Here is a 14223-nt window from a genome sequence, read left to right as displayed (position 1 = left end):
ACACTCATTAGTGGCGCATTCGGTGCTCTCTCGGCACGTTAGTTGTGTTCCTGTGGTAATGCTGGCATTTTAATCTCATAAATGTTGACTGCTTTGGTTAACAGAATTAATAATTAAAGACATGTTTGCACGTATGTTGTATTTGGGAGTTGTCAGGAGGTTATGTACAGTAATTAACTGTATTTTTACAGTAAACGTGCTTTATATGTGTCTTTACAGGTATGTTTGGGCTTTCTTTTAAGTCCATATATGTTTAATTGTATAAATAAAAATAAAAGAACTACACATCATTTTAAAGGTTTTTTTTGTACCATGGGTGTAAATGAATAAGGATGGCACTCGTATTGTATATGTTTATTCATGTTTTAGTTAATGATTTGTAAGTGCATCATTGTGTCATGACTTTACTTGAGGGGGCACATCATTATTAATTCATTATTAACTAACCATACACTAACATCAACTAATGGCTTGTTTATGCATCATTATGTCATGACTTTACTTGTGGGGGCATGTCATAATTAACTCACGAATAACTAACCATACAATAATATAAAGTAATGTCTTGTTAATGCATCATGTCATGACTTTACTTGATGGGGCACATTATAATTAATTCACTGTTAACTACTTACCAATTTCAGCCTAGTATTCAGCCCAGTTAGGTGATGTTGTGTGGTCCGAGAAGGGAGGTGCAGTATCATCACAGCCTGTGTCTGGATGGAGAGTGAACTACTGATCCCAGCAAACGTTCCCCTGACCTTAGTTCATGCTTCCTGTTTGGCTATTTTTTTGGGAACCGATTCCTCAGGAACTGTTGTAAGTCACAGTAGGTTTAGTTTGATGGGAAAGAAAATATCACAAAACAGATTAGGACCTTTTAAGGCGAGACACGGCAGGCAAAAACATTGTTGTTTTTTTACTGGTCAGTTTTGAGATTTTTGGATATTTGTCTTCAATAACATGTCTTCTTTCAGACTTGTGGTGAAAAAAAGTCCGAAATACACATTTAGGTCTTTATTTTATTACACTTTGTCTATTTGTCTATATTATCTGTCCGAGACTTGGATGAAGGTAGGAGACCTTAGTCCTTTTTCTGAACTTGTTCCAGCCGAGTATTATTATTACAACGGCCCGCGAGCAGCTGGCAGAGGTGGTGGACTAGCTGTCATTGTTAAAGAATCGTTCAGACCTCAATGTCGACTACTATATACCAGCCCTTTCTCAAGTTTTGAAGCACTTGTCTTACTTTTGAACTGGCCTGAACCCTTGGTATTAGCGTTGATCTATCGACCTCCACATTTAATCAAAGACTTCATAGTGGAGTTCTCAGAATTTGTAGGTGACTTGGTCACTAAATATGATCGCATCCTTATCTTAGGTGATCTAAACGTGCATATATGCTGCCCTTCTAAGCGATTAACCCCTGAGTTTTTAAATATCATGGACTCTTTTAACCTTCAGCAGTGGGTTTGTTATCCCACACATATTCATGGACACATGCTGGATCTAATTCTATCATATGGGTTTCCTGTAACTGAAGTTGAAGTTGTTGATTCTGCTATTTCTGATCATTTTCCTATTCTATTTAAAATGTCTCTTCCTCTGCTTTCTATTGCACCTGTCTCAAATACCACACAAGCGCGTGCTTATTTGCCCAATTTTGAAGTAGACTTTATTAAATTTTATAATGAGGTCAATCCGCTACTCTCTTTAGAATCCCCACTACCTGACCTTGATGTGGAGCATCATTTTTTGCTCCTAAATACGGTCTGGGAAGATACTTTAGGTCTCACTGCTCCTTTTAAGACTTTTAAGCCTAAAGTTAAGTCCAATTCTGAGCCATGGGTTGATTATAGCATACGCTCGTTGAGACAGTCATGCAGGAAAGCAGAAAGGAAGTGGAAAAAAGACAAATTGCAGATCTCGTACGAGATCTTAAGAGACTGTCTATTGGTGTATCAGAATGCGGTTAAGAAAGCTAAGGCTTCATATTTTACTGAATTGATTGAGAAACATCACCGCACTCCAAAAACACTTTTCTCTGTCATTAATTCTGTTTTAAATCCTCCAATAAACTCTCTCCGCTGCCCGTCTTTGGCACTATGTGAGGATTTTGCTAGTTACTTTGGCTATAAAGTTTCTAACCTGAGAGACGAATTTCAAGTCTCCGATCAGGAAATACCGACTGAAATGAGTTCACCTACTATTTGGACCTCTTTCAATTCTGTCTCTTTACATTCGTTAAAGGAAATAATGTTTAAACTCAAACCTTCCTTTTGTACGTATGACACCTTACCTCCTCGATATCTGAGACAATTATTTGACACTGTCGGCCCTGGATTGGTGTCGTTATTTAATAAATCCTTGCTTGAAGGGGCTATACCTTCTAGTCTGAAAATTGCCTCAATTACACCTGTACTAAAGAAACCCTCACTCGATGCCTTCATGTTATCAAACTTTCGTCCTATATCCATTGTGCCGTTTATTTCCAAGGTTTTAGAACGAATAGTATTCTTACAGCTCCAGACTTTCTTAAATGACAACCATATCTTTGAAAAGTTTCAATCAGGGTTTAAAACTCTGCATAGCACAGAAACCGCCCTTACAAAGGTTCTTAATGATATTTATATGGGTACAGATTCGGGAGATTCCGTCATTTTAGTAATGTTAGATTTGTCTTCTGCTTTTGATACTGTAGATCACACGATTCTCATTTCTCGGCTGGAGTCTTACGTTGGCCTAGGGGGCGAAGTTTTAAGCTGGTTCAAATCTTTTTTAACTAATAGACGGTTTTCTGTAAAAATGGGATGTTTCTCCTCTTCATTCCGAAATTTATCTTGCGGTGTGCCTCAGGGTTCTGTCTTAGCTCCTGTCTTATTTTCTCTATATCTTCTTCCTCTGGGTTCTATTTTTAGGAAACACAATGTCTCATTTCACTGCTATGCCGATGACATGCAGATTTATATGCCTTTGTCTAAGAAAAATAAGAGTGCTCTTTACAGTTTGACAGCATGTCTTGATGAGGTTAAAGCTTGGCTTACCAACAATTTCCTATTCTTGAACTCAGACAAAACAGAAGTTATCATTTTTAACCCCTCTGAATCTAGGCAAACACATGATTTTGACCTTGGATCTTTAGATCTATCTCTTGCTCCACAGGTACGGAATTTAGGGGTGATTTTAGATAGTTCCCTCAAATTTGATAGGCAAATTAGTGCTGTTATCAGATCTAGCTTTTTCTATCTTCGCTCTATAGCGAAAATCAAATCCTATCTCCCGAAACGTTCGCTGGAGACTGCGATCCATGCTCTTATTACCTCGCGCCTAGACTATTGCAACCAGCTTTATTTTGGTATATCAAAGTCCCAAACGGCCCGCTTACAGTTTGTCCAAAATGCTGCGGCGAGATTTCTGAAGGGAAAGAGGAAATTCGACCATGCCACCCCCCTTCTGAGATCCCTCCATTGGCTACCGATAAGTTTTAGAATTGAATACAAAATTTTAATACTGGTGTATAAATCCTTAAATGATTTAGCACCTTCTTATTTATCTGACCTACTCCATTTGTATTCTCCAACTAGAAGTCTTAGATCCGAAGCGAAACTTCTTCTTCAGATACCTAAAACCCGGTTAAAATCAAGGGGAGACCGAGCTTTTGAAGTGGCTGGCCCCACAATGTGGAATAAGCTCCCACTCTATATTAGATCGACTTCCTCTCTGTCTGAGTTCAAGTCATGCCTCAAAACGTATTTATTTACTGCTGCTTTTAGCTTACAATGATTGATCCATTCTAAACTGTGTAGTATTATTTTTTAACCTATTTTTATTAATACTATTTACTGTATGTACAGCACTTTGGTCGGCCAGTGGCCGTGTGTAAATGTGCTCTATAAATAAACAAACTGAACTGAACTGAACTATTTGCGTCTGTAGATTTCTCATAAATTCAACAAAAGTTGTCGTTGTTAATCAACATGCTGCTCCGCGATCGCTGCCGGCACACTGTCATCACACACACCGCTGGAAAGCTCTCTCTCTCCTGTACAATGCTGTCGGATCCAAATATGGTCATTTCCTTTTTATCAGCAACCAATCGTGAAAGTAAAAGGGCTGAATGCGCAATCTCATTGGCTCATTTTAATAAGGAGGATCAGTGAAATTAATGACAAACTAATCCTGTGCCTTTCAGTAATGTTTATGATGAAGCTGCTGGTGTCAGTAGTTTAAATTATGACTAATAAATTGTTTAAATGTATTTCAAAGTCAAAATATATTTTTTATGGAGCCTGATTGATTTAGTTTACCCCTAAATGTAAATTTTTGTAACTTTTGTTTGTTATTTTGGCCTTGTCCCTCCCAATGGTATGTTATCCCCGATAGTGCTGGGCGGTATCGTTACCACGGTAGAAAATGTCAACTGTAACAGATTTTTTTATTCCGTGATACCGCGACATGTAAATAAGTGGGCGTGGTTAACTCGCATGCATGAGACACTGAGATTTGTCAAAGAAACATGGAGAAAGCAGATCAAGAGGATCCACAAAGGAATTACGTTTTCTAAAGGGTTGTTGTTAACGTGATATTTTCGGGGGAAAGGCGCAGCAGTCTAGAGCAGTGCAGCACCCGTAGGCTACAGTTTAGAGGAGTGCACGATCGCAACGGGGAAAGCATGAAGCTTACTTGACAACAACAGTTAATATGTCAATATCGTAACGAATAGAAATAACCTTAAATAATGTATAGTTATCTGCATCTTTCTGTCTCTTTATGTATAGGGGAGAGTGGGGTGATTTGTGCCAGGGGGGGAAGTAGTTCCACCCTTGTTTCTGGAAAACCATAGAAGAAATTGGTCATGTGACCACATCATTTTGAAAAGCAATCACTTTTACTCGTCCTCCAAAGAAGAGAGACACATGGCATGAGAGTTAAGCATATTTTAGTGCAAAAAACTGTTTTCCCTTTCAAAGTAAAATTTCTATGATTAAGGTTTTTTGATTGTAGTGTCTGAACAATTATAGACAAGTTTGAAAACATTTCACACGTTTTAGTGCTTTAGTAGTCTACACAATGAGTCTATACAGTTAGCATGATGTTAGCTCTTATCTGCTGGATCATGCTAGTTTTTCAAACTTGTGGGTCCGGGGTGATTTGTGCCAAAGGGCCTGGGTTAAGTTGTGCCAGATCCAGACCACCTAGACCTACATACTCACAGGGGATAATCTTGAGAAGTGAGGAGATGGGCATGCCTCATCATTGTTTGACTTAGGCCTGCCTGTTATTTGTTTAATTTAGCTAACACTGATTTCAGTTTTGAGTTTGCACTATGTTATTAAAGAGAAGTTTTATTCCGTTTTTAAGTGGCCTATGTCACAATAGGATGTTTAGAAATGAGCCTAGTCACTTTATTCTTATATGTTACATAATTGACAAACAGCGCTATGTCAACAGGCATCTATTGCCAAAGCCTTTTTGCCTGAAATGATTCACAAATATCATATATTGTGTTGCTATGGTGCTCTAAATGGTTGCTAGGGCGTAGCTTGATAGCTTCACAATGATCCTGAGAGACTTATTGGTCGTCTGAGTAAAATGAGCCCGCCCCCTTGTCTCTATAACACTGTGATCCAGAGTTATGTTCAATACAAAATCCCTATGCAATTGACCATAGTAGGAAAAACGCATGCTATGGTATTCCAGGGTGACAATATCTAAATAAACCTTAAATGAGTAATTTTGTATTGAATTTATCTTGCTTTCATATAGCATTATGGTTCATAACATTAAAATGTTCTGTTTTACTTCAGAAATCACTGGCACAATTTACCCCCATTGTATTCCCCCAAAGGCACAACTTCCCCCGCACCAAGTTGTGCCATGAGACCACTTTTTTTCCAAGAGCTATATTTCTGAAACAATTTATTTCAGATCCAAAGTTATTGTTCTCAGGGATGCACCACATCCTGAAATATATGTACATCCTTAAGTTGAAGGCATTACTGCCATGGCCTCACTTTAAAGTCACTTTGAGTAAAAACTGGCACAACTCACCCCACTCTCCCCTAGTTACTAAAAACACGAAACCCGCATTCAGCATGACACGCGAGCGGTTGCCCTAGTAATGAACAACCTGCTTGAAGCAAATGTATAATCCTGTATCTGAGGCAAAATTACTAAATATGCAGCGCGAGTTATATATTTCTAACTCCAAACAATTGGCCACTGAAACAGCTGATAAAATCTTGCTTCGATTCAATGCGTGATTACAACTTGTCACTCAAATTAACCGATCGCTTTTACTGATGCAAAAGACGCGCGCGTGCACACGCACTGAGAGGGAGCGCGGTGTGTCGGTGTTCACCGAGCTCTGTAAAATAATGACGCAGTTACAAGGTGTGTATAATTTACACTACTTGGTCAACACTAACAGTAGCTGCAGTTCGGTTTTCATACTGCTGTTCTCCTAGTCACTTCTGAACTTGATGAACTTGACACTTCTGAACATCTCTTGATTAAAGCTTTAGGTGACGGGTTGCCAGATATCGCAAAAATAACAAAACAAGCTAATTTATTATGAATAGAATAGTTCAATATAAAATATTCAGATATTATAAACTGATTAATGAAGTAAAGCAATAACATGAGATTGAAAAATTATTCAGAAACACTTTATTTAAAGTTGAATTGCTATGAGTTGTATTTAATATCAACCAGTTGGGGGCAGTTCATCTAAAAGTTGATGAGAGTGTTTTGTTTACTATATTTAGCTATAAAAAATAGTTTACCAAAGAAATAATTTACCAAATAAAAGAAAAAGAAAATTCAAACAAAGTTAAGTAGCCTACTTTTCATTTCTAAAGTATTTGGGTTTATTTATTATACAAAGCCCTTTTCGTCGATTTTTCGAGAATAACTACATATATAAATAAGTATATCGTGAAATATATCGTTACCGTGAAATAAAATTAGTCATACTGTGAAACAGAATTTTGGTCATACCTCCCACCCCTAATCCCCAATTATGATTTTGAGAAACAAACATAAAACATTTAATTCATGTCAACTAAAATAAAAATAATCTTCTTTTTTCCCCAACTACGCTCTTGTGGACTTGTTTGTTGAGCTGGAACCTGGAAATAGGAGTGTTCTTGTGTTTTCTCCAGAACTATTGTCGCGTAAATATTGCCTTATTTAACCCCTAGACTTGTACCACACTGTTGACCTTACCTTACCTTTTAACCCACCCTTAAACCTCCCCATACCTCCAAACCTGTCCTAACCTTAACCCGTATCACACTTCAATAGCACCTATAGTGTTTTACAATACAGCATCAACACAATAAGTACATTGTACTTTGTGACTTGTCAAATGTTTAGAAACATTACAATTTTGTTATGTTGTTAAAGAAGTCTCTTCTGCTTTAATAAATAAAATAATAAATAATGGAATATTGTGAAATATTATTACAATTTAAAATACTTTTTTATTTTAATAAATGTAAAAATGTAATTTATTCCTGTGATGAGAAAGCTGAATTTTCAGCATCATTACTCATTCTAATATGCTGATTTGCTGATCAAGAAACATTTATTATTATTTGTATTAATAATGTTTAATAAACTAATTAATAAACATTTTTATGGAAACAATGATACCATTCAAACAAAAGAGATAAATTAATACTTTTATTCATCAAGGATGCATTAAATTGATCAAAAGTGGCAGTGAAGACATTTATAATGTTACAAAAGATTCCCGATCGGAGCCACCAGGGGGAGCCCTTCTCCGAGCATTACAGTTTTTCTCGATTGCTTAAACACTATAACCAGGCTTTTGAACTAAAATTTCAAAACCATAACACCATTTATCAAAAAGCACACCCATTTCACTAAACTATAAACACTATTCCCTGTTTTGACACATGAGTCAGATTTGTTGAACTGTCACTGCAAAACTCTACACACAAATCCCTTCATTTCTCATTGCTTAGACCAGGGGTTCCCAAACTTTTCCATGCCAAGGCCCCCCAAATACCACTAGGTTCTGGCCAAGGCCCCCCGTATTGAACCCATCGACAATACTACGGCACGGCACATGTAGAAATAAATAAATAAAACATCTAGGTGAACATCAGATTATGTGATGGTGTTTGATACCAGCCAATCAGAAAGATGAGATGCACCGATTACAATTTTCAAGGCAGATTCCGATTTTTCATTGAGTTTGACCTGCCGATACAGATTTAAGCCGATTCTGATTTCATTTTTTCTAACCACTTTACAGCACACACAAATATTTATTTTATATATATATATATATATATATATATATATATATATATAATAAAACACCACTTTTACCCAAACTGGTTAATAAAAACAAGTTTAAATGGATACATTCTCTATAAATATTTCTGTCTTCATTTTCTTTTCTGACATAGCCTACTCCTTGTTAAAACACACTATACATGCAAATTATGTGCATTTTTTTGAGTGAAATCATATTTATTTTGTCCATCAAAAGTGTGCTTTCACTTTAACTGAGCGTGAGCAGCGCTACAAAAATAGACTCGGCGTCGAAACCCTCCCTTCACTGCTGCTCATGCGACGCTCCTGCTTGACGCTCACGCGCTGCTCCAGCTCGCGGTGTGAATGCACTCACTGAACATGCACGGCGAAAAAAAAAACGAGCTGCTTACGAGCCGCTCGCGATCTGAAACGGCCGTAATTCACAAGGTTTCCTACATGTGCGTTCTGTGTGCATGTGTGATGTTGATGTTGCGCGATGTTATTCATGCGGCGCCCGAGTGCATTTGAATCGGCATATGTCAGACTGAAAATCACGTGAAAATCGGCCAATTCTTGTCACTAGCCGATCAATCAGATATCAGATAGGCTATGCAACAAATTATTATAATGTTTTTTTCATAACAATACTCATATTAGCAAATATTTATTTTTTAACGTTTTTTAACTTTTTTTTTCAACTTGCTGCGGCCCCCCTGGCGCCCCCTGGCGGCCCCCACTTTGAAAACCCCTGGCTTAGACCATGTTGTCATTTAGAAAGCACTAGCATTCAAAATTGTTCACTCCAGTCAGCACAGCTTCAGCTCAGTTAGCACACAATTACCCAGGTGGAAACACTAAGAGTCAAAATTTAACACACATCAATCAGAACCTTCAATAGATATATAAAAGGGCCCAAATCAGTTTATTGCGTTTTGGAAAAAAAAATATTTTTGTGTGTGTGTGTTTTCTGTGTATGAATAAAAATGTGCCAATGTATCCACTGGTTGTGTCTTTTGTGTTCATCATGTAAAAAGGTTTGTGATGGGGGAACCACAATCAACATAACTGACCAGTTTTGGAAATGTTGTTTTGAATGTATTGCACCAGTGTGTTAGACTATGTTGTAGTGTGTGTGATTTTGAGGGCTTGTGTGTCCTGTCTGAGGGCAGAGTATGGTTTTTCAGCAAGAGTGAATGGTTTTGAGTGTAGAGCTTCATTTTGACCTGAAAATAGGATGTTTGGGGAATTGGGTGAGACGTTATGGATTTGTGTTTATAGTTTTGAGAATACGAGGCATAGTTTCAAGAAATGTGTTTAAGCAATCGAGAAAAACTGTAATCATGCACTTCCTGTTTGCACATGTGCATATATATGCCTTGAACAAATACCCACATTTAGACTTGTGGTCTGTGCTCTTGACCACTTGCATGACGTATTTCCTCTATTTTGGCCCAAGTGTTAGAGTAGGCGTAAACACTGCAAGTGTGTGTAGAACTTTTGATCACTCGATGGGACACACTTATAAATGCAAGTGTTTACAGAGCTTTTATTTATTATATTTTCTTCATGTTTTTACATGTGTGTACAGTAGTCGCTGTGTAACTAACAGAAGACACACATTTAAAATCATGCTGCTTCTAATTAAGTGATAAAAACAGTTGCAAATGTTGAACAAAACAGGCCTACACACACCATACTCATCTCTGCACCAATAAAATGTGCAACACTTTATGTTTTTACTACCAAATTATATGCATCTAATTAATTTAAATTACAATGGAATATTTTCCTCGACATCTCGCGATTTCGGGTCACATGAGTTCCCGAACATAATGCATGATGGGATACGCTTAGCTCCGAAACAGTATTGGAGATAGTGTGTGTTTGGTGTATTGGAGATAGTGTATTGGAGATAGTGTGTGTTTGGTGTATTGGAGATAGTGTGCGTTTGGTGTATTGGAGATAGTGTGCGTTTGGTGTATTGGAGATAGTGTGCGTTTGGTGTATTGGAGATAGTGTGCGTTTGGTGTATTGGAGATAGTGTGCGTTTGGTGTATTGGAGATAGTGTGGGTTTGGTGTATTGGAGATAGTGTGCGTTTGGTGTATTGGAGATAGTGTGGGTTTGGTGTATTGGAGATAGTGTGCGTTTGGTGTATTGGAGATAGTGTGGGTTTGGTGTATTGGAGATAGTGTGGGTTTGGTGTATTGGAGATAGTGTGGGTTTGGTGTATTGGAGATAGTGTGCGTTTGGTGTATTGGAGATAGTGTGCGTTTGGTGTATTGGAGATAGTGTGCGTTTGGTGTATTGGAGATAGTGTGGGTTTGGTGTATTGGAGATAGTGTGTGTTTGGTGTATTGGAGATAGTGTATTGGAGATAGTGTGTGTTTGGTGTATTGGAGATAGTGTGTGTTTGGTGTATTGGAGATAGTGTGCGTTTGGTGTATTGGAGATAGTGTGCGTTTGGTGTATTGGAGATAGTGTGCGTTTGGTGTATTGGAGATAGTGTGCGTTTGGTGTATTGGAGATAGTGTGCGTTTGGTGTATTGGAGATAGTGTGGGTTTGGTGTATTGGAGATAGTGTGTGTTTGGTGTATTGGAGATAGTGTGTGTTTGGTGTATTGGAGATAGTGTATTGGAGATAGTGTGTGTTTGGTGTATTGGAGGATAGTGTGCGTTTGGTGTATTGGAGATAGTGTGCGTTTGGTGTATTGGAGATAGTGTGGGTTTGGTGTATTGGAGATAGTGTGCGTTTGGTGTATTGGAGATAGTGTGGGTTTGGTGTATTGGAGATAGTGTGCGTTTGGTGTATTGGAGATAGTGTGTGTTTGGTGTATTGGAGATAGTGTGCGTTTGGTGTATTGGAGATAGTGTGCGTTTGGTGTATTGGAGATAGTGTGGGTTTGGTGTATTGGAGATAGTGTGCGTTTGGTGTATTGGAGATAGTGTGCGTTTGGTGTATTGGAGATAGTGTGTGTTTGGTGTATTGGAGATAGTGTGCGTTTGGTGTATTGGAGATAGTGTGGGTTTGGTGTATTGGAGATAGTGTGTGTTTGGTGTATTGGAGATAGTGTGTGTTTGGTGTATTGGAGATAGTGTGCGTTTGGTGTATTGGAGATAGTGTGCGTTTGGTGTATTGGAGATAGTGTGGGTTTGGTGTATTGGAGATAGTGTGTGTTTGGTGTATTGGAGATAGTGTGCGTTTGGTGTATTGGAGAGTGTGTGTTTGGTGTATTGGAGATAGTGTGCGTTTGGTGTATTGGAGAGTGTGTGTTTGGTGTATTGGAGATAGTGTGCGTTTGGTGTATTGGAGAGTGTGTGTTTGGTGTATTGGAGATAGTGTGCGTTTGGTGTATTGGAGAGTGTGTGTTTGGTGTATTGGAGATAGTGTGTGTTTGGTGTATTGGAGAGTGTGTGTTTGGTGTATTGGAGATAGTGTGCGTTTGGTGTATTGGAGAGTGTGTGTTTGGTGTATTGGAGATAGTGTGCGTTTGGTGTATTGGAGAGTGTGTGTTTGGTGTATTGGAGATAGTGTGCGTTTGGTGTATTGGAGAGTGTGTGTTTGGTGTATTGGAGATAGTGTGCGTTTGGTGTATTGGAGAGTGTGTGTTTGGTGTATTGGAGATAGTGTGTGTTTGGTGTATTGGAGAGTGTGTGTTTGGTGTATTGGAGATAGTGTGCGTTTGGTGTATTGGAGAGTGTGTGTTTGGTGTATTGGAGATAGTGTGCGTTTGGTGTATTGGAGAGTGTGTGTTTGGTGTATTGGAGATAGTGTGCGTTTGGTGTATTGGAGAGTGTGTGTTTGGTGTATTGGAGATAGTGTGCGTTTGGTGTATTGGAGAGTGTGTGTTTGGTGTATTGGAGATAGTGTGCGTTTGGTGTATTGGAGAGTGTGTGTTTGGTGTATTGGAGATAGTGTGCGTTTGGTGTATTGGAGAGTGTGTGTTTGGTGTATTGGAGATAGTGTGCGTTTGGTGTATTGGAGAGTGTGTGTTTGGTGTATTGGAGATAGTGTGCGTTTGGTGTATTGGAGAGTGTGTGTTTGGTGTATTGGAGATAGTGTGCGTTTGGTGTATTGGAGAGTGTGTGTTTGGTGTATTGGAGATAGTGTGCGTTTGGTGTATTGGAGAGTGTGTGTTTGGTGTATTGGAGATAGTGTGCGTTTGGTGTATTGGAGAGTGTGTGTTTGGTGTATTGGAGATAGATTCCCCTCCATATGAGTCTCAGACACAAACATGATCAAAATCCATCCACTGTAACCGGTAGAGCTCCTTATAACCGATTAAACGGCGTATAATTGTCCGCAAAAATAGTTTAAAAGTTGATTTTCTAAAAGTTATTCAAAATGCAACTGCGTGTTCGTTTATATTTTTGTTGCAAACTCAGGATATGTGAGTAATGTATGAGTGAGTGTATATAACCATGTATAATATATGTTAATTTTGTTGGCTAAACCTTAAGCTTTTTCCATTCCACTGCACTATTTTTCCATTCTTTTTCTGTGTAAACATGCGCTTGAAGAACATGTGTGACCGTTGTGCTCGTGTCTCGCTCTGCTGTTTCTGTTTTTTTATTTGCAGCGTTGCCATGTCCACTTATTATAGGCATCTTTGGGCTTGTTATTTTTCCATGTTAATATTATATTCCATGTGCTGTCTCTAGAATATAAACCCAAACTGAGACAACAGAGAAGGATCCGACAGGTCCACCAGCCGCTGCAGGGCCGAGCGAGAGGAGAGAATGTTTCCCTCTGTCAGTCTTCGTCCTGCCGAATGTCTTCCAGCTCAGTTCAACGGCGTAGTAACCACGGTATTAGTCTCGAGTGCAAGGGATGATCTACAAGCTGGAGATCTGGGGTCTCATTTATAAAACTCTGTGGAGGATCCTTACTGGAAGTGTATGTGCGATCGAAAGCCAAAAATTGCCATACGCCAAAAAATATTCAGACTGATAAACCCGTGCGTCCGCCAGAACCTGCGCAACATCCCCTTTATAACCCAGTCAGAGGAAGACTGTGAACACGCGTCTCCTCCCCGAAATAACCATATATGAGCTTACAACGCCTCGTTAACTATGCAGATCCTCATCTGCATATCATTAGCAAATGTAACCGAGTAAAGAAAGGAAAAACAGAAACTAAGTGTGAATAGTGTCAAAATGCTTGTTTTAGTTATAAAATATTTGTTCTTGTTAAATTAACCCTGTTCATTGGTTATTTAAATAATGCATCTTGGAAAAGGGAGACACCTACAGGCAAGAAGAGTGTACAGTGGGTTGAGTCAGCCATCTTCTCAGTTCACACCAGCTGTGGAGAAGGATGGTAGGTGAAAAAGTCTCTGGTCAATCGGTTAAGAAAATGTTGGAAGATATTGTTTTAGACCAGCAGTATTTATTGTCTGTTTGGTGATCTTCGTGTCTTTTCCAGATTTCCTCAGTTGCAGTAAACACTAAAGTGAATGTGTTCAGCAAAATTGCTTTTGCGTGGTCATTATTGAAATGAAAGAACACACGAACCGAGAGGAGTTACACATATGCATATTCATCCACGTGACTCCATGTTAACGGTACAAGACATTAGGTTGTCACGTTGATTTTCTGATCATATTTTTTTTCCAGGCACATTTTACCAATTCCAAACCACATTAATCTTAATAATTACTAAATTAATTTTGTATTTAATCATTTATAAGCGATATTGTTCATGAAGGCTAGAAATGAAAAACGCCTTATATTCATGTGTGCAGAATTATTAGGCACGTTTTCCTTTACAGATCAAATAAGCCAAAAAAGAGATTTAACTAAGACTGAAAAGTCAAAAATTATTAAATGCCCATGAGAAGGAGGCAATACTAATGCAATACTAGAGATTGCAGTTAAGGCATGACCATTGGACAGTGAAATGCTCATCGAGTCAGCAAGGTCAGACAAAAACAGG

Source organism: Abramis brama (assembly GCF_963993115.1).
Source record: "Abramis brama genome assembly, chromosome: 13".
Taxonomy (NCBI): Eukaryota; Metazoa; Chordata; class Actinopteri; order Cypriniformes; family Leuciscidae; genus Abramis; species Abramis brama.
The sequence above is the reverse complement of the archived record's forward strand: the minus strand, read 5'-3'. Positions refer to the sequence as shown.